At 39.6% G+C, this 21,211-nt stretch overlaps 1 protein-coding gene across 2 annotated transcripts in view; it reads right to left on the bottom strand.

Moving 5' to 3' along the window:
• Positions 1-21,211, bottom strand: part of lingo1a (leucine rich repeat and Ig domain containing 1a) — a 131,617-nt gene that overhangs the window by 17,121 nt on the left and 93,285 nt on the right. The window contains exon 1 of one of the 2 annotated variants that reach the window (XM_026175229.1): positions 7,041-7,853. The exons of the other annotated variant lie outside the window; for it this stretch is intronic. The gene's annotated coding sequence lies outside the window, so the exon portion shown is untranslated. Of the gene's footprint in view, positions 1-7,040; positions 7,854-21,211 lie in introns of those variants that run through there. 2 annotated transcript variants of the gene reach the window in all.

Raw genomic sequence — 21,211 nt, 5'->3', positions numbered from 1 at the left:
ATACTTGAATTATCTTGAGTCACTTTAATCCATGTGTCATGGAGGATAACCTCTCTATACTTTGGCACTAAGGTGTCACTTTCTTAATGAATCCTAATGGGATTAGTGGCTTTTAATGGCGATTTTAACTTGTCAAGGCCCATCAAATACAAAGAAAAACAATGCAAAATCAGAAACACCTTATTCAGAGCTCACTATCTCAATGTAAAGTAGCTTTGAAAAATATGGCAACATTTTCCAACCAGCCAGTTCAACAACCAGTTAACCAGAACTAACCTATTAGATTGTATTGTATCTACTCTATTTCCATGTCAAAATGCACAATACCGACAGTTTAAAGGCTTCAATTATCAGATAAAGGGAAAACCTTTACTACACAATATTGTTGGTAAAAAGATAACAGCACATGGCTCTTTCTTAGCACAAGCTCTGGCATAGTTTATGAACTCATACACATGTACTCTGTCATACAATACCAGGGTCTGCATGGCACTACATCTGTCAGTCAAACCTGGTGAATCAGTGTTTGTGTACAACTCTCAACACTTCACAACAAAAAGGAAGGAGGCACCACCACCACATGTTGCTATACTGCAATTATGCTTTGAGTTAAATCCAGTTTTTCAGCTAAAAACTACACACAAAACAATCCTTAAAAAACATCCTTAAAAAACCAACAATGAACTCTGCCAATCACTGATTACCATTTGCCCAACCATAATGTAAAAGAAGATCTGTATTGTTGTTTAAATGAGCTCAGCACTAGCCAAAATATTCTTTTTTTGAAGACGTGACTTTTACGCTACTACATCAATTTGAAATCACAGGAGACATGTAGCAGGTTGGGTGCAAATGACAACTCCGTTTCTAAGTACTTCCTCAGTCAGCCTACTAGACAGAGGGAAGAGAGTCGAGAGTACTAGCACTGCACCTAAACACCGGACTCTGAACTCTGAATCTCAATGGGCTATTTTAACAGCCATTACATCAGGGAGGTGGGGCACAAACACAAATCTTGTTCCCACTTATGAAAAATATCATATGCTCCATTCAAGTGAGGCTGTGAAAGTGGAGCTGCTGTTGTATCACAATTGTGTTTCAAATTGCCACCAAATAGCACTGTTTGAATTGCTGCTTTGAATATAAAGATGCAACATATTGTAATTTTGCCTCACAATAGTAATCATCAGCGCTGCTACACCATTTATTCAAACTCCAGCCATGAATGCATGTGACATTATCAAATGGGTCAATAATATCCATTGTCTACAACTGGAAAAGAAGGGAAGACGGCTTAAACGACGGACAGGGAATTTACATGTCAAAAACATCACATTTTCGATGATCCCGGTTCAGTGTGTTTTGTGGCCTGCTGATACACCTAAAATGTAACCATTATTCTCCATAAAAGTATATATAGTGCGCAGCGTAGCTATACACTAGATCACCTGTTTGCCATATGACTATAAGCTGTAAATAAGTGAAACTATGGAGTACGTTTTCAATGGCTGAGGCTACCTTGACTGACTTCTGATCGGGTGTTTTCACCCCAAAGTCCCATCTGAAGCTGTCAGTCTTAGGCCATCAGCTCACTCAGTCAACATAATTTAGAGCCCACTAACAGTTTAGGAGAGTGGCATTTACACGCAGTCATCCAAGAGGTGAGTGTTTAAGCCTTCTTGGCAACAGAGTTTCATTACTCTTTCATCATTCATGACTCCACTCCACAGGGTTGGTAAAAATCCTTAGCAAATACAAACCTTTGACCAATAGCTTCATCTGGCATCAATAAAGGCTAAATTGTTATTGAAATCCAAATTTTTAATAAAAGTTGATGGTAGGCATGCAATCAATTTTGACTGCTTGTTGCCATTCAAAATCCCACCTCTTTGTGAAGACCTTGATCTCGCACACAAGCACAAAATGGTTCTCTGAAAGCCCCTTTGGAGAATTTCCCTAAAGCCATTTTTCACACCGCTGTGAAGTAGATCAGAATTAGCTGCACTTGTCTGATTTTTTTTTTCAAACGCGAATTCTTTAAATGTTAATGAACCCCACAGGCTAATGTAAATGCATGACATTTACACATGCCTCTGACATGCCTCTAACAAGATTGTACACTACAATGACATTTTACTTAAGGAGTAAGCAGTGGGCAGAAATCTAAAACAGCCTGAATTTGATAGGTATCTGCCCCCCTCCATTCTAAACCTCTCCCACCTGACTAACACGGGCACAAACATGTGCTTCATGCACTCTGGAAATAAGTAAATCCTGACTTCAGACTTAAAAAAAAATTAAAACCCCAGTCTTTTCAGATACTTTGCTTTTATGCTACTTTACTGTATGTAGAACTGCACAAACCACACCCCTGCATTCCCTCTCGGGTCACTTGAAATACAGTATGCAAACAAAATGCAATATCCAATTTTTTGGGGGTGTTTTTTCTCAGACGACAAAAATATGTTGCTTATCCGAGTTTTAAAGCATCCATTGGCTGCTTATTTGCATTAATTTTCTCTTTAGTTTCCTGCTTTTGATTGCAATGAGCCATGAAAGATATGTCATGCAGTTAAATATTAATGTAAAAGCCAAGTCACAGCAGGATGTGAATATTGTCTGTTAGAATTCACACATCAAGACTTGAAACCCGTGCATTTCTGCATATTAAGTGTATGGTAGTTGCAGCTTTGTGACAGGTATCTGTGATGTGACAAATAAATGGTTTCCATTCTGGTGTAAATTCTGGATTAGTGTGCACAATAATCACGTTAATGTTTCTACCATCGCAGGATTAAGGGCAATGCAATTAGAATTACAAATGTGAAATCAGATGCGACACAGTGAAAGCCATTTTCACTAAAATGGTAAATGGCCTGTATTTGTATAGCGCTTTACTAGTCCCTAAGGACCCCAAAGCGCTTTACACAACCAGTCATCCACCCATTCACACACTGGTGATGGCAAGCTACATTGTAGCTACAGCCACCCTGGGGTGCACTGACAGAGGCGCGGCTGGCCCGACAGTGGCGCCACCGGGCCCTCCGACCACCTCCAGTAAGCAACGGGTGAAGTGTCTTGCCCAAGGACACAACTACCGAGACTGGCCAAGCCTGGACTCAAACCGGCAACCTTCCGATTACAAGGCAAACTCCCAACTCTTGAGCCACGATCGCTATGCTGCCCTCACCACACGTGACCATGTGAAGCTAGACAGCTAGCGAACAAAATAGACGAGATCTTCCACACAAGGCTTGCTTTTCTTGCTTTTAATGAAGATCCTTTAAAGCCTTATCTCTCTCAAGGCTTCTCCTTGCTATTTCTTATTTGTAACTGAAATACACAGAAAGTGAAAATAAATTGCTAGCTAATACACATCCTAATGACAAACTTAAAGATTAGCCTAGCTTAACACGTGCGTTACATTAGCATAGCAGTTCACTCCAGGTAAACACATATAAAAGTTGTTTCTTAACACATTAATATTCACAAAGACGAACGTTTCCCAAGGTACAAGCGTGTACATGAACTCGTTCACTCTTTTAATACGGAGAAAACACGTCAAAGATATGCGAATGAACCGAGCGCTCCCTCGCTCCCGTTTCCGCACATACAATACGAAGATCGCTTGTGATAACGATGTCTCACTCTGAGCAAATTTCGAATCCATACATTTTAACTGTTGTTAGCATGAATTACTTAGAATATTTCTTAACTTTGAACTTATTTATCACTTTGCTTATGTAACTTAATCAGACTATGCACTAACTACTGACCTTTGACCAAAAGGCATAACAATCGCCCTATCGTGGTAAACTTGAGGGCACAGCAAGGGCAACATATCCTCAAATATCTTTAAACAGCGAATCATTTACAGTAAGAATTGTAGAAATTCAGAATAAATTAACAGATATTCTAAAGAACGTTTTTTATAGTAACGTAACACATTAAACATGTGCTTCTTTATCTTTTTGGAGTTTTTTAACAAACCCTGACACTGCACCACCACAAGACCAGTAAATATATAATATGTGCACAACTGCAAAGAAACACAAACACAGAGTGTAACACATAAAAGTAGTTTAAATCTGCAATGAGACACAGCCCCTACATGGCAGCCAGCTGCTACATTATAAAAAAAATTACACTGCATTTCATAAGTTGCGTTTGACTTGGGCAGGTTAGCCTTATGGGAAAGAAAAGAAATAGATTGCTGTTGACACTGTTGAGGAGCTGTTTCCAGCACCTCTGCTATGCTGTCTGGGACACTTTCCCAATTGATGGAAATACTTACATGAAAGTGATTGCACTGCTGGAACTACAAAAGCGAGAATAAAAATGCTCATGAGTTTTTGACAGCACATATAGCTGTTCCTTCTCCTTACCCACTTCTAAAGATATCAGCCAAGGACAAAAGTGACATGTGAACAAGATGCTTCCTCCTCCCATCAAATAGCCACTATGATCCCACTACAGATCTTTTATAACCACACCACCCAGCCTCGGGCAAAAAGTGGAACGACAGCCGGGGGCTTATAAAAACAACGTAATTGCAGTCTCATGTGAAAAGTCTCAGCGCTGCCATCCTAGCATTATGTGGGCACCATGGCCTCACAACTGGGAGCTAATAAACACCTTGTCAATGCAGTAGGTGTTAGCTTTACACCCAGGATGAGTGTCTCCAGGATACATGTTAACACATCATAAATCCACTCACTATTGGTCACTTAGTGTGTTGTGAGAAAGCAAGCCTGTGATCAGTCATCATACACTAACATCATGGTCCACACCATCACCACCCACTTTGTCTTGACTGCTTCTCTGTCCCAGTCTGCTGTCTATGATGAGGCTGATCTCTACCATGAATGAATAATGCTGCACACATATTTCAGTCTGATCTCATTAGTTTACTGTTCCATTCTCTGTCTATATCTGGTTACATTTCAAGCATGGGCTACTAAGACATAACCATTCTTCACTGAAATATAATGGTGTTACGAGGATCAAGATTTTCCTGTGATATCTGATACTCTGTATTATACTGCCCGCTATGTAGAGATTTAGCTTATTGCAAACATTGATCAGCACGTTGTAATTCAATACTGCATGCCAACAGCAGCATGAATTTGTAGGCCAGAATGGAGAGGAGCGTTTTCTACATGTGTGTCGTAGCCTACTGTACTGTAGGGCAAAGAGGTTAATCCTACTGAAAAAATGTAGATAGTCAAGGTCAGTGGCTGCACATTTGTTTAATGAAGGCAGCCGGGGCGTCTGGACAAAGCGGATCACACACTTCAGGAGCCTCTTAACTGCTGCAAAGCAGCTATGATTGAGTCAGCAGTGTGCCAATCATCAATGAAAACAAAAAACAGTAAAACATGACAGAAATAGGGCTTTAAGCCTGGGGATGAAATTAACAACCACAGGGCAGGATTAAAAAAAAAAAACAGAAAAACACTTACTGTAATGGGGTCACTCTAAAGTCATTACTGAGTCCAAGAAGCAAACAAAGGTACCTTGATAGGGAGAGCACATCGGACCATCCAACCAAAGCCCCCCACTCACCCACACACATACAGGTGCCACACCCTTGTGGCTGTGTGATATCTCAGTGTACCCCCTATCTATCACGTTAGATTGTGCGCCCAGATAATGCCAGAGAAGCTGTGCTGCTGCTGTTGCTGCTGATGGAACGACTGGAGGCTGCTCCTGTTCGAGCTGGCTGTCCGCTCCTTCCGGCTATTTATAACCAATAGAGCTACAGCACTTTATGAATGTCTGCAGGCACAGCATCACAGAGTCTTCTGATGCTCTGCCTCAACAGCTTTTGTGAGAATTATATGCATATAACAGTACACACATTATAATAGGCTGTCCTGCACAATAAAGCGGGAAGACATTCAGGGGCCGCTGTCACATTCCCTAAAAATGCAGCCTCTAATAACAAACAACAGATGGAGTGTGGCACCATAAACGCACAAGTTTCATCTTGTGGACTGCTTCGTCGCAATTGGTGCTATATATAGATCCCACGTCTGTAGTCTAGTTGAAAACAAAGAGTCCCAAGTCGTTTCACAAAAAAGAAAAAAACAAATGCACCACCACACCGCTGCAGAAGCCTGCTTGCTTTTTATACGCTGCCCATTTAACAGATAGCCATCTTTGCAGATGAATAAAATGGCATAGGAGGGAGGATCACGACTGCCTCACACTTCAACACAATGACAAATGTTATCTCAGCAGAGCCTATACGTGGTCAAATAAAGGCTAGATGAAGATAACATTTTGCAATTCACTCACCTCCCTACACACACACACAGACACAGTCCATGTTCTGCCTCTCTCTCTCACGAACACAAACACACACACACGCACACATACACACAGTCCATATTCTGCCTCTCTCTCTCTCTCTCACGAACACAAACACAAACACACACACACGCACACATTCGCGGGACAATTAAATTTGATTAATGCTTTAAGCTTTCGTCCTCTCCGACGAGCACACGCACACGCAGAAATGAGCAGAAAAGCAGATTTAAAATGTGCACCGATAACAAAACTCTAAATGAATTTGGAATGTGTCTTTATTGGATGTTCTGATACCTGCAGAGGACGCGCCTAATCACACTCAAGTCCCCGTTTGCTTTTCTGTCCTGTCAACAAATTCTGTCCTTATCATTTGGGACTTGCAGGAATATATGTGTATATGTATATTGTTGATTTGACATCGGAAAGCGCTCCTTGGAGTTACAAATAAACCTCTCTTATGAACTGATCTCGCCACTAGCGCACTAGAATTCACATATTTGATGGATGTTTTCTTCAAAGTAGCCAGGGGGAGACCAGGGTTTGGCTGCATACTATCCACCTCTCTAAAATCTTGGCCTCACCCCACATTAAACCGCAGTGACATAAGCACGGAAACCGAAATGTATCTGCATTATTTTATTTATTTATTGATTGATTGATTTTAAAAACAGTTTTTCCTAAATTATTTTATTTTATTTCACTGGCTTTATTAACCAAATACTCACCTGCTGTAGCCCTCACTGCTTCCAAGCATCCTTTCGCATTTCTTCCCGACGGCAACTCCCAGCCACCAACACTTAAACTGAGACGCACTATCTCAAGTCCATCTCCTTGATAGATAGCTTTAAAAGATGACAAGGGAGAACAGACACCAGGCAGCCGTTTCCTGCTGATTTCCAACGACTTTCTCCAAAACGGCACTGCTGCAGTTCTGAGACGATAGCAGTAGTTAAAACAGATAACCCACACAAACGCGCACATACAGCGCGATCCTCCCTTGGTAATGGGGCTCCTTGTGAGCCCGAACTCGTCCGATGAGAATAAAGGAGGAATGCAAATGGCAGGTAGAGAACAACTCCCACGCACTGCTCCCGATCCAAGCGCACAGCTCCCTGATGCAGTCTCTCCACAGCACACTCTCGGTACTGTGTGACTGGCTGTCGTCAGTGGCACAGGCAATCCGATTGCTGGAGGGAGGGACGGAGATGATCAGCGGAACGCACTCTGCCCGGTGTCCTACTCAAGTGTGTGTGGTAAAGCTGTGTGTTTGCCTGGGCGTGTGTGCCGTGTTCTATCACGTCACATACGCAATTCGTCCATTTAGTGGTATATTCATTTAGACCCCACGCGTTTTGTTAACCTTCCTTATATGTCCAGATATGTCTTTCCAGATTTCAGCCTCTCCTCTGGCGCGCACAGAAACGTTGACGCACACGGGCACATGGGACATAAAGCAGCAATATATTCTGAGGGTAAACCGAACCTAATTTGTCCGCGACACCTTTGTAACGTGCAAATGCTTCACCGAAACGTCATGGAAAATACGGTTATATATAATTATATATGTGTCTGAGAAAGAAGTGGAAACCAAAAGGGAACGTGAGACGAGGAAGGAAGGGAGTCTATGAGAAAGTAGCAGTTCCCTTTTTAAAGGCCTGATGGCACTGTGGGCTTCGGGTACTGCAGTCAAACATACACAGGCATTCACAACACACTGCTTCTTCCATGAGGCAGTCTGTGCAGTATGCTCCCTAATACATACCTGATATTTTACCTCCTGTGATTTTTAAACGGAGTCTATGGACAATCACTTAGAGATGGTAGGTGATTTAAAACTGGAAAATAAAATTACAACCCCAATCAAAAAAAGGGTTGCTGTGTAAAAACGCAGTGATTTCTTGTAATCACATTTTTCACAACAAAACATAGAAAAAATAGATATTTAAACTGAGACTTTTTACTGTGTCACTGAAAAATAGGTATTTATGAATTTGATGTCGCCACACTTTCTGAGTAAAAAAGTGGGACAGAGCAACAAAAGGCTGGAAAAGGAAGTGGTAGAAGGAAGGAAGAGCAACTTAGAGAGTTTCTCAGAAGGAAAGATGGGCAGAGGCTTATTAATCTGGAAAAAAAAAACTGCATCTACAAATAGCGGAGCCATTTCAGAGTAACCTTCCTCATAATGAAATTGCTAAGACTGAATATTTCATTCTCTGCAGTAACACAATATCAAAAAAATCAGGAGAATCGCTGTGTGCAAAGGACAAGGCCAAAAAACCCCAATACTGGACACTCATGGGTTTCAGACCCTCTGGTAGCACTGCATTAAATACAGGCATGATTCTGACATGGAAACCATTGCTTTGACTGGGGAACACTTCCAGAAGTCACTGTCTGTAAACACTGTCCAGGATCCAGGATAAGAAATCTATCATACAAAAAAAACATATGCTAACATGATCCAGAGCAACTTATGCTCCCTTTTAGATGATGTACTTTTCATGGATGGTCTTGCATTCAGTAAGACGTTGCTAAACCACATACTGCAGCTATTACAACTTCATGGCTTTAGCTGGTCTGCCTGCAGTCCAGGCTATTCACCAACTGAAAATATTTTGCACATGAAATGAAAGATATGAAAAGGAAACACACTGCTGAACACCTAGAATCCTATATAAGAGAAGACTGGGACAACATTCCTCTACCAAAACTCCAGCAGTTGGTCTCCTCAGTTCCCAGATGTTTAGAGTGTGTCATTACAAAAAGAGGGGATGCTACAGTAGTAAGCCCTGTGTCAACTTTTTTTTCTATTGCTGTCATGAAATTTAAAATGAGCTAAAAATTTTCACAAAATAACGAAATATCTCAGTTTAAACATTTGGTATGTTTCTATGTTCGACTGCAAAATCGGACTTATTCACCATAGACATCTGTAAGTTTACATGGTGCTTGCACTGTCTGCCATGACATGTTCCATTTATGAATCCTTACTTTGCTGTTAGGTGTAACCCTTACCAATGACCCATTTTAAAAAATTATATATATATCATTAAAAACTTTTATCAATGTCATAAACAATAGGACCTTAACTCACTGATTGGTGAAAACTTGCAAAGCACTGTGCCCATGAGTTAATGAATGGTCTTAAATGTAAACCAAAAACCAAAACAATGGATTTTACATTGTTTCAGGAAAAACACACACATATTTATGTGCATATAATACAAACACAATTATGAGTGTTTAATTCATTTTCAGAAATAGAGTCACATTAATCTTGTCTAACCTCGAGTGGCCATAAAGTTGAACATTAGCATGTTTGTTAGCATGGCAAAAATAAATTGTTGAAATTTAGATTTTTCAGCAATTTTCTCAATTTTCTAGTTTTTCTCAATTTTGTGCTCATGATGAAACTTATTCATGCGTTCAGTATAGAAGATCTGTAACCACCCATTTAGCCACTTCCTTGATGTCCACCTGCTAGTCTATTCTTTACTGCACTTCCCACGCTGTCAAAGTCAATGCTGACATCATTACTCAAGACCAATCATTCTCTTGCCCACCTTCAGTGAGCCAACCAGCTCCAACCCATGTGCTTTATATCTCAGTGCTCTTCTGTCTTCCAGTCTGTCATTTGTACAGCCACCTCCTCCCCATCTCTGCCTCACCCTGCTCAATCAGAACCCATCCAAGTCCCCATCTTCACCAGCACCAGCGTCTATCATTGCTGGGATTCTGTTCTGCCATAATGAGTCTTGGCAAATAAATGAGACCAAATAGATTAATTAATTTCTGTATCACAGAAAATCATGTTCCATTCTTACAAACGATCTCTTGAACTACCTGTTATCTTTGAGTACTGGATGCTATCAAGAAGCTGTAAAAACTGCAAAAACACAATTTGTCTCAAACTTAGTATCAGCAAACGGTCATAGGCCTCAGGTACTTTTTAACATTCTTAATCGCTTTTTTAGTTTATGTGATAATCCTGGAGTTACTTCTTCACCAAGTATGTGCGATGATTTTTTTAGCATTTTTCAATAACAAGATCTTATCGATTAGGGCCCTTGTTTCGTTGTCTGTTGTCTCAGTTCAAAGCCCTCCACCTGTGTGTTCAGCTGTCTTAGAGCAGTTTGATCCCGTCTCCCTTAAGGACCTGACCGCGATAGTTAGTGGCCTAAGATCATCACACTGCCCCTCTGATTCTCTTCCCCCGAGTCTGCTCAAAAACACTTTTAATATTGTTGGCCCTTTTATTCTGAAATTGATTAATACGTCCCTTACTACAGGCTGCGTCCCACTATGCTTCAAACAAGCTGTAGTTCAGCCTCTTCTTAAAAAACAAAACCTGGACCCAACTGTTCTGTCTAATTACAGGCCCATCTCAAAGCTTCCTTTTCTATCTAAAGTTTTGGAGAAAGTGGTCTATCTACAGTTGCAGGCACACCTCGATTCTAATATGATCTCAGAAAAATTTCAATCTGGTTTTAAATCATTACATAGCACTGAGACAGCACTTTTAAGGATTTTTAACGATATTCTCTTAACTATGGATTCTGGCAGCCCTGCTGCCCTTTTACTGTTGGACTTGTCAGCAGCTTTTGACACGGTTGACCACGACATCCTGTTATCACGGCTAGAATCGCATGCTGGCCTAAAAGGATCTGCCCTTCAGTGGTTTCGCTCCTACTTGACAGAAAGGTTCTTTTATGTCAATATGGGCCCCCACAACTCCAAATTAGCTCCTCTTAAATACGGCGTTCCTCAAGGCTCTATTTTGGGTCCCGCCCTCTTCGCACTCTATTTGCTGCCATTGGGCTCCATCTTCTCGCGGTACAGCATTTCATTTCATTGCTTTGCGGATGATCTACAGATTTATCTACCTTTAAAATCAGGATCAGATCAACCGCAGCTCTTATTACGCTGCCTTGACGACGTTAAACAGTGGTTATCATTAAATTTTTTATAGCTAAACGAAAACAAAACTGAGGTGGTCATTTTTGGCAATTTCAATCATATCGACAGCACGTTGGGTACCCTCTCCTCGTATTGTAAAACACATGTAAAAAACCTCGGAGTTTACATTGATGGTTCTTTTAAATTGAATAAGCAGGTGAGTGCAGTAGTTCAGTCCTGTTTTTTTCAGCTAAGACAGCTAGCCAGGATAAAGCCATACCTTCCGGCTGACGTCTTCGAGCGCATCATCCACCTTTTTCTTACTTGCAGATTGGACTACTGCAATTCATTGTATTATGGCCTAGATCATGCCACCATCCATCGCCTTCAGATGGTTCAAAATGCTGCTGCTCGCCTGCTAACCGGTACCAAACGGAGAGAGCATATAACCCCAATTTTAGCCTCTTTACACTGGCTCCCTGTCCCCTACAGGATCCAATTTAAACTCTTACTTTTTGTTTTTAAGTCACTCAACGCCCGAGCCCCCCCCTACTTGTCAGAGCTCCTCTCTGCCTATGCTCCAGGAAAACCCACGAGATCTAGTTCAAAACTATTGTTGTCCATTCCACGGACTAACCTCAAATCTCGTGGTGATAGATCCTTCTCTGTGGCAGGTCCCAGACTTTGGAATAGTCTCCCCTTTAATATTAGATCTGCTCAAACTCTTGAGCAATTTAAATCTTTACTAAAGACACACTTTTACGCTCTGGCTTTTAACACATTATGACCCAAGCATTTTGGATTTATCTGAATTAGTTAGTATTGTTTCAATTCTTCTATTTTATTGTTTCTATTGTTATTATTGTATTACACTGTAGTTTTTAATTTTATTGTTATTGTTAAGCACTTTGTGCAGCATCGGCTGTTGGAAATGTGCTATATAAATAAATCTGACCTTGACCTTGACCTTGGTGTTAAATGATTTGGTTGGTTTCGTATCACTGATGAACATACTAGGAAGGCACTAACTTATTTTTTTTGTGATTAGCTGAGGTGTAATTACAGTAAAAAATAGAATATTTTGTAACTGAAATATGATTTTGATGGTGTTTACGTCTGTGTACATTAACTGCAAAAGGTCTTTAAAGTAAGCTATAAAATGAAGTTATTCCTATTTTGAAGAGTTTTAGGACTTAGATTTTAACTTCGATTTCAAAAACTATAATGTACCCTATATTATCTGCTTACACTATGACAAAGTCACGCAAAATATTTGTCCAGCAGTCTTGAAATCTGTCACTTTTGCATGCCTAAAGCAACTCTGCACAGGAACTTAAGCCATTCTGGCACCACAGCTACTTGTCAATGTCTTCAGCAGCAGATCACGCATGGCCAAGGTACCCTTGCAATGAGTAGAAGGAATTTTGCCAGTATTTTAGAGTTATTTCCACGCTGCCTGGCTATAAAACCATTCTGTTAGACAGGGGCTTTTTCTTTCCAGATCACTACCCTAGAACTGACAGTATATTTCCCTATAGATATAAAGTTAAAAATAAACAATTGTAATACGTTTTGTGTACTGGTGCTTGACATGTTTCATCAATATATATTACTCATCAGCTGATCGATATGAGTAAAATAAAATTAATAAGTAAATGCACGATTATACTCAGATTTGCAGTACTAGTCAAACATGCTCACTGTGTTATTAGATGAATAAAACTCAGAGAAAATTAGATTCCAAAAGGGAACATTTGACTGTGACATGATGCACCTCATAGGCGGGAGGAGAGAGGCGATATATATCATTCTTCTCTACTTCGTCTCCATCCTCTCTGCCCTGCTAAGAGCTGCAAACAACAACAGAGGTAACAATGGATACCTAGTGACGCCACAGACTTTGAAAGGATCCCATCAATAATTAATTTGTTCAGCTGTGTTCCTCAACACTGGCACGCATGCTTGTCCTTAATCTTCTCTTATACTTGGTGTGAGGGGTTTCTGTCAGGTGGATAATCATGACACTGCAAGATGAATGACTCTGTGATTAGATGATAAAATAACCATTTTCTTGTTATGCTACAATTGTTCTTGATAGGTGAGTGGCTTTGTATAGCAAGTTTCAAGGTTGTCATTCTTGCTGGGTAACTATTGATAAGGCTGGCCCCCCAATGAATTCTGATACCGATACAGTCTTTGGCATCATTTTAAGAGTCACTATTTCAACAGAAATAAAGAAATATATTTTTGAGAATGAATCATGAATTGTGTCTGCAAGCTAGAATAACTTTCACTCTGACTTAATTTATGTTGCCAAATTAAATTCTGGTGTTCAGAATCTTTTTTCCTTCACAGTAGGAGACAAATGAAAACTTGGGAATGAAATCTTAACTGTTTTCAACATCAAGTGAAAACTGAATTCACCAGTTGCCGACAGCCTTTTATTTTTGTTGTTTTTGTTTGTTTTTCAGTCTTTGGTCCCTTTGGTATTTCTTTTTTCAAAAGGCAGATTGACTCTTATTATGAGTTGCAGCTAACCATTTAGCGTGTGATCATATATCCATTCAGCAACAACAGATAAATATTAAGATGCCAACAAGTAGTTGAATCTTTCACTGCTGCGCAATTGTCTGCTGGGAAACCTTCATGCATCTGGATGCTACAGACCAAGCACACCCACATGGTGATGGCATTCCCCAATGACAGTGGCCTCTCTTAGCTGGACATTGCCTCATTTCACAAGAGCTGTTCAAAAAAGACTCAAGAAACAGGACAAAGAGCCCATGGTATTGATCTAGACTCCAGACTCTCACTTTGTAACCCACAGGATCAAAATGATCCACTGCCAGCTTTCCCTGCCAGCCATGGGACGCCCATGGTGGTTTTTAAAGTTGTGGCTGATTTGTGTATTTACATGTGTATTCACCTGGTGGGCTGCCAAGGTACTGCAGGAATAATAACAAAAACTCAGGTTGAAATTACAACTTGGTACAGTTATATATTTATCTAAATATATTTGTTTATTTACTGTTGGCTGTGCGACAGACTGGCCATCTGTCCAGGGTGTATCCCACCTCCTGCCCTATGGTAGCTGGGATAGACTCCAGCTTCCCTCTACCCAGAGACTGGGATAAATGGAAGAGACTGTGAGGGTTGGTTTGTAAATTAAAACTGATAATAGGAGGTTAGTTTGTTATATTACTCATGGTCCTCATTTACTGCAGTGGCAGGTCAACTTAATATCAGAGCAAAACGTGCAATAGACATGTTGGTCCGCTGTGTCCATTTCACGCTTTGCCTCTCCAAAATCTGAAATGGAGATGCGTGAAGAAGTTGCATTACCAGCAGGGCGAGATAATATATTTTAAGACACGAAGTCGGTGGTGAGCAAAAAACGTACTAAGGATATTTCCGGGTCCTTAATTGTCAGAATCGATTAAGCTAGGGGGCTAATATGTATTTACGTGTAAATGTGACAGTAATGTCTGCTAAATGCTTTCCTGTGATTATTTTCATGTAAAATAGCTCCCTTTGCTGCAATGTTTTGGAGACCAAAGTGTGAAATTGACACGGTGGACGGGCGTTTCTGTTGTTACACACTTTGTCGTGATATTGGGTTGGCAGGTGGGTCACACATTGGCCTCAACGCTTGACTGAGTAGTATTAGCAATTGATCATGTTTTTAAAAAATGAAATTTTCAAGGAAATGCAGTGCTTTATCTTGTATTTTGATTCGAGTGAAGATGTAATATTGGGTGGGTCCCAAGGGAATTTTCTGGTTTTTAAATGTGCTGCAGCACTCTTGACTTTGGGAACAAGCTGGGTTTATTTATTCATACAACAGCAGTCTCACAAAGTGGCTTTATTTTATAGCACATTAGTATATGATACGCCCATGAAATACAAAAATAGTTAGAAAGATGGAGTTTTTATTTTTTTAAAGATCTTTAGGAGTATTGCTTATTTTCCTTTGTGTTACAAATCTGCATTTGCTGGTTGTTTTCTATTTTTAAAACTTTACAACCGTGCAAAAAATACTTGGGTATAGCAGGAATCTGTGGTTTGGGCAGAAACCCTTTGCACATTTGCTGTGTGCCACAAAATGCAGCAGCCAGAAACTCTTTGGGGGGGATGTGTTAGGCAAGCATTGGTCCTGGCTGGGACCAAATTTGACATCTCATAACACTTACTTGCTCCAAAGTAATATCGATTTCTTTTCCAGAAAAGAAACAACAACAATATAAAGCTAAAAAAAAACCAGAACCCAGACACAGCACAGCAAAACTCAACAGCAAGAAAAACCTCTTGAAACAAAGTAAACAGGACTTACAAACCTATAAACTTTCCTTCTCTGTTTTCCATCAAACTTTGTTGGCTGTTAAGTTGGTCAAAGTAAAGAAGCATAAATATTTCTTTCTTGCCCTGTTTTTCTTTCTTTCTTTTTGCGGCACTTACCTAAAATCCATCTCTTTACTCACTATTCTTCTAATCCTTACAAATGGCAACACACTCCCCACTGTCACTCAAACGTCCTCACACATAAATAATAGGCACATACATCGACTCACTCATTGTCTCTCAGTCTCACACTCACACTCATTTGCCCTGACTTGTGTTATTGTACTGCTATGTAAAATGGCTGGTGCAGTGAAAATGGAAAGCAGTGAGGTTGGAAGGGAAAAGTCCCTCAATGGGCTTTGAATTGCCAAGGTCCCGAATAAGCATTGTAATATGGGCTTGCAGGCAGCAACCAAATATGCAAAGAATTGGATTTGGCATTACTGACATCTAGTTTTACCCTCGCAAATGCGCAACCTACAGAAATACAAAATCATAATTTAGCGGTAATGCACACTATTAACAAGCTTTAACAATGTAAAGGATATTGTTCTGGGACTGCGTGTGGTTTAGGGAGTGATTGCTTTGGTTTTGTAGCATGACATCCTCAGATATAGAACTATGTTCATAACAAATAATTGAAACTCATAATGTTGCAAGAGTTTCAATCCAACATGAAAATGACAGCCATCAAGATCATGAAATCTGTTTGAGATGACAGCAGTACACCAAAGGAATATGTAATGGTCATAAAAATGATGACATATTCACATTGATAAGTCAACTAATGAACAGCTCAGCACCCATAATCATTGCTGAACACATTTCTGAACCTTGTTAGTAGCTTTGACACAATTGCTCCCACAGATGTACTAAGTGGAAAAGCATACAGCAAGAAGGGATCCTGGATACTAACTCTAAGGCTAGTGTTTCTTTGGGCTTACTAGCACAGACCATACTGATATCAGAGGTATTATCTGGCCTATCATAGTAATGAAGAATAAATACTGTGGCAACTTGGACCTAGATCTGGACCTAGACCTAGCCCAGTGGTCATATGAGCAATACTTTGTCTTCAGTGGTTTATATTTCCCACAAAACAATTGGCAGGCTGCTGCTCTCTCACCGCTACTCAGGCTCAGTGCAGTGCAAGAAAGACTGCAAAGAAAAATGATGCTCCCATGCCACTTGCACACACTGCTTTGGGCAGACTATCATTCCCATTAAACTAATAACAGTTAGCTTCTTATCTCACAGTGTCTTGGCAAAGTCACTTCCACCCTTGAACACATTGCCTTTGAATGCTGGGGCTTAATCTATCACTGAGGCCCAAATGAGACCGCATAATCCTCTGCAATTTTTTGTTCTTGTATTTCACATTATCACTGATTTCTACTGCATTTTTTATAAACTTTTTTTTATTTTCTTCCATTTTGGAACAATGATGCTGTCCTTCAGTTTCATAAGCAGACAGAATGTTCAATCAAGAAAAAATAGCTGATGTCAGAAGCTAGTACATGAGTGGGTTTATTCTTTTGTTGAACCAATTTTCATTATCAAATTACCATTTGAAACTATTCAGATAGTGGAAATATTTAAAGTTTAATGTAAAATGTGACAGTGTCAATACTCTCATCCACAACCTTATACAACACTTGATTCTGGAGAATCAGTGCACAGGTGTTTCGATGCTTTAGAGGCAAATGAAAGTCCAACAGGTCCCAGGTCAGTTCATATTCTCTCTTGGCATTTAGGACTTTGGTAAAGATCAATTTTCTTTGTTTTACCTTTAAATAATGCAGCCCACAGAAAGACTAATTTAAACAACACCACTAACAGAATATAATAAGAACTTTCTCAGCAATGAACAACAAAACAGTTTGACCTGGAAATATTCATATTATTGAAAGCTCAATTATGTTTTTTTTTACTTTTCTTTTTGCAAACAGGATAACATTGCTAGCATGAATGAAAGCTACAATGATCTCACTCGTTTTTTTTTTTATGTTAAAGTTCAAACTATCTTCACTCATTAAGAAGTGTCAGCCTTAACAAACCAATTCAGCACCACTGCTGCTAAATTTGATCAATAATACCATTAACAATAGCTGTCAGTTTGCTGGGTGTGGTTGAGCTCATGCTGAATAAAAAGACAGAACGTAAAGAGAATTAAAGAATATTATTTCTTGCTATCACCTTAAGAGTCAAAAGAATATACTTTGGATTAAGACTCATTTAATTTACTGAGGTACTATAAATAAATCCAGCCAGAAGAAAAAAAATCAACAATGTTGTTTTTTAAATAAATGACTTTTTTCTTTTTAGTTTTTTAAAGTAAATTTAAGAGTGAAAGCATTTTCTGTCTTGCCGACTTTGACTTATACCCATTGTCATTTCTTGGACAAAGGTCAAAGACCTTTTCTGATTTGTGTTAGTCTCTCTGGTGGGGGTTACCTTCTTCTTGGTGTCTCTCTGTGGGCCTTCATCTATCTGATGTTTCTAGTTCAGCGTGTACTCCACTGTCCTTGATGCTCAGTTCTGGTTTACAGATCATATGATCATTGCATCTCTGCTGCCTTCTTTTCTTGTTCAGCAGGTAATTGGTGACTCTCCTGTCTAAGACAGCTATAGCTGAACTCATCTGATCAACCAATGCTGCAGATTTTTCTAATGCAGATTTTTACAAAGATATTACCCAATAATATTGGGTAATATTATTCGCTAGTTTTCATTAATCTGCAGGAGCTTTGTCACTTTGTATATTCTTCTCTTACATCTTTTGAGACAATAGTGTTTGATCTAATACTGTGTAAACAGGACTGAATGTCTTTCTTTTTGTATTTGCTTCATGATCCAGTCAGTGACCAGCATGGCAGTCCTTTTGTCTCTTGTGTTTATGGTGGTGACTATCCTTTAAAAAAGATCGGACAGAATGCAAATATTACAAACACTTCATTCAACAGTGCCTTACATAAAACATAGTTACATGGCTAACATACAAAGAAATACCGTACTTGTTTGACAAGCTTCGGAACAAAATAAGCAAAAAGTGTGACCTCACCTGTTAATTTGTGTTTAAAAAAAGGTTTTAGGATGCATACTTTTTGGAATATAGTCAGTATTTAAATAAACAAATATACACGTAAATAACTCCAAAATGTAAGGAAACGATCCTATGAACCTCTTAATGGCGGCTGTACAATTTAGTGGTCAACCACTGTAGTTGCTCTTTTATCTTGTAGAACGAGCCGTTTGGGTTTTCATTTTGCCAACAAGACAAATGTGACAAATGTGTTTCCCTATAGACAAGCTATTACAAGCAGTGGTTTGGCCTCAGACCCCTGCAGATATTCTGCTCATGGCCTCTGAAACAATGGCTCTGTTTTTATTTATTTTTTCATCTGCAGGGCACCATCCATTGCCAGGGCTACTCGCTTGTCATCTTGGCATACAGACAATGGCTTCCAGACACAAGAGCTCCTTGTAAAAGATGTTGCCACCCCTCGGTCTCTGTGCAGTACAGACACACATAAAAATCCCAGCAAACACTTGGACACATAAACACAGGCACACACAAAGCTAATCTAGGACTGAATCGAATCGTATCCCTTTGTTTTTGAGATGGTAACTGAAGGTGAGGGAGTGGTATTGGGAGATTGGGAGTAGGATACACTGGTAATCACTATTTCAAATAATTTCACTATCCCCCCACCGCCCATACACTCCTCACTAACACTGCACTATTCCAAAGGGCAGGGAGAGATTTCAATCTCTTTACAGCTGCCACCATGACTTTAGTAAATTGTTGACAGCCAAATCCATGTCGATCTGCTGAGTGATTGCATGCTGCAAAAGGTCTAATCTCATTTTCTCTGCAGCTCACACTGGCTGTAAACGAACAGACATTAAGTTGAAGTTAAGTTAAAACGTTCGATCATAGAAGCCACGCCTAGTTAAGAGTATTATGGAAAATCAATCATCAATAAGCCTTCAAAGCTGTTTGGTACAATAAGACTATGAAATGTTAAACTGTCCATTGTGAAAACTGTATCTGATACAAACAGTGTATGGCCTTATAGTATACACTTCACAGAGGATGTAGATGGCCTGTGTTATTAGACTTTGCTGATGTCAAACACATAAAAATGCTCAAAGAAGCTCAGCGCCTCTGGCTAGTTTTTCCATGGCATGCAATCTTAACGCTATTCATGCATTTAACAGTGTCACTAAAAGACATGAGTCATGAAAAAAATATAAGCCGATGTATACGAGCTGCGTAATTTAAAAACAGGCCTAGAACAAAGTATTTCATACAAAAGTCAAACTGGTTAACAAAAAGTGTTCAATATTATTGCTAATATTGAATCCATGTGTTCAAGGAAGTACTTAAACACTAACTGCTCTAGACAAATAAATAGATTAAATTTGACCACAAGTGTGTTTCAACAACACTTTCAACCTGTGAACATATGCAAAATTTACTACTATCTACTATCTACTCAGCCTCCTTTTTACAGCTTAGATTTACTTCACACAAATTCACTCTCTATCTATTCATCCAGTATTCATCAGTCGGTCCAGGCAATCTTCTCATCTAATATATTCTAAAAACACTCTGAATCCACTGGTTTATAAATGCCATCATTTTATTTTAAAATATTTGTCACATTGGTATCATAGCCAAGTCAAATTTTCACCCTCACCTAGAATATTTTGTTGCAACATGTCTGTCTTTAACACACCAACCAATGGTTTGTGATCTACTGCACATTAGAGCGCCACCCGGGCAACGAAAACCTGTTTCTGTTAAAGAGAGCATGAGAACATGTTCATGCCAAGCAACTAAAAGGCAGCTTGCTTTTTAATTCCTCACACATTTCAGGGTCAGCCTCGTCAGGCGATTTCCTTTGCCTGTGGAGGCCTCTGGACAAAGGTGGAAAATGAGAGGAAAAAAATACTGATGAGGAATGTGGCAGTTACTCTGGACAACCAATCGCAAACCAACACTCACTCCAAGCTCTCACAAGCCATGAAAAACAATACAGCATATGAAGTATCTGGCTGCTTATATAAAAAGTGAAGATTTGGGGTATTTTGATGAATCAAATGCCCAACAACAATACCCCAAGGACATCATGGAAGAGTGTCATAAAGTCCTATCAAAAGATGATGTTAAAGACTGGGAAAAAGTGATGCTAGAGAGAAATCACACAAAGTTAGATGGTTTTAACAAAGGACTGAACAAGATTTCTATTGTACACTACTGTATATAAACAAAGGTATCAGATGATAAAGGTGTTTAGGGCCTAGCCATGCACTCTGCCTTTACAAACATTTGTAAAAGAATGGTTTGTTCTAAAGGGCCATAGGAGTCAAGTCAGTTGATGCAAATTCTTCCATTTAAAATATTCCATGATCAGCTGTAATTTGCATTACTGAAAAGTAAAAGAGTTTAGGAACCATAGCAACTCAGCCACAAAGTGGCAGACCACATAATGTTACCCAACTGGGGTTGCTGAGGCGCATAGTTCATAAAAGGCACCAAAGCCCTACCTATTCAGGAACGACAGAGTACCAAACCTAAAAAAACGTTGTGCCAGGAGCTTCGTGTGTTGGGCTTCCATGGCCAGAAGCTCCTGTAGGTGTAATGTGTAGGTGGCCG

The sequence above is a fragment of the Astatotilapia calliptera genome, chromosome 7, assembly GCF_900246225.1.
Source record: "Astatotilapia calliptera chromosome 7, fAstCal1.2, whole genome shotgun sequence".
Classification (NCBI taxonomy): domain Eukaryota; kingdom Metazoa; phylum Chordata; class Actinopteri; order Cichliformes; family Cichlidae; genus Astatotilapia; species Astatotilapia calliptera.
This window is presented reverse-complemented; position numbering and strand designations above follow the sequence as displayed.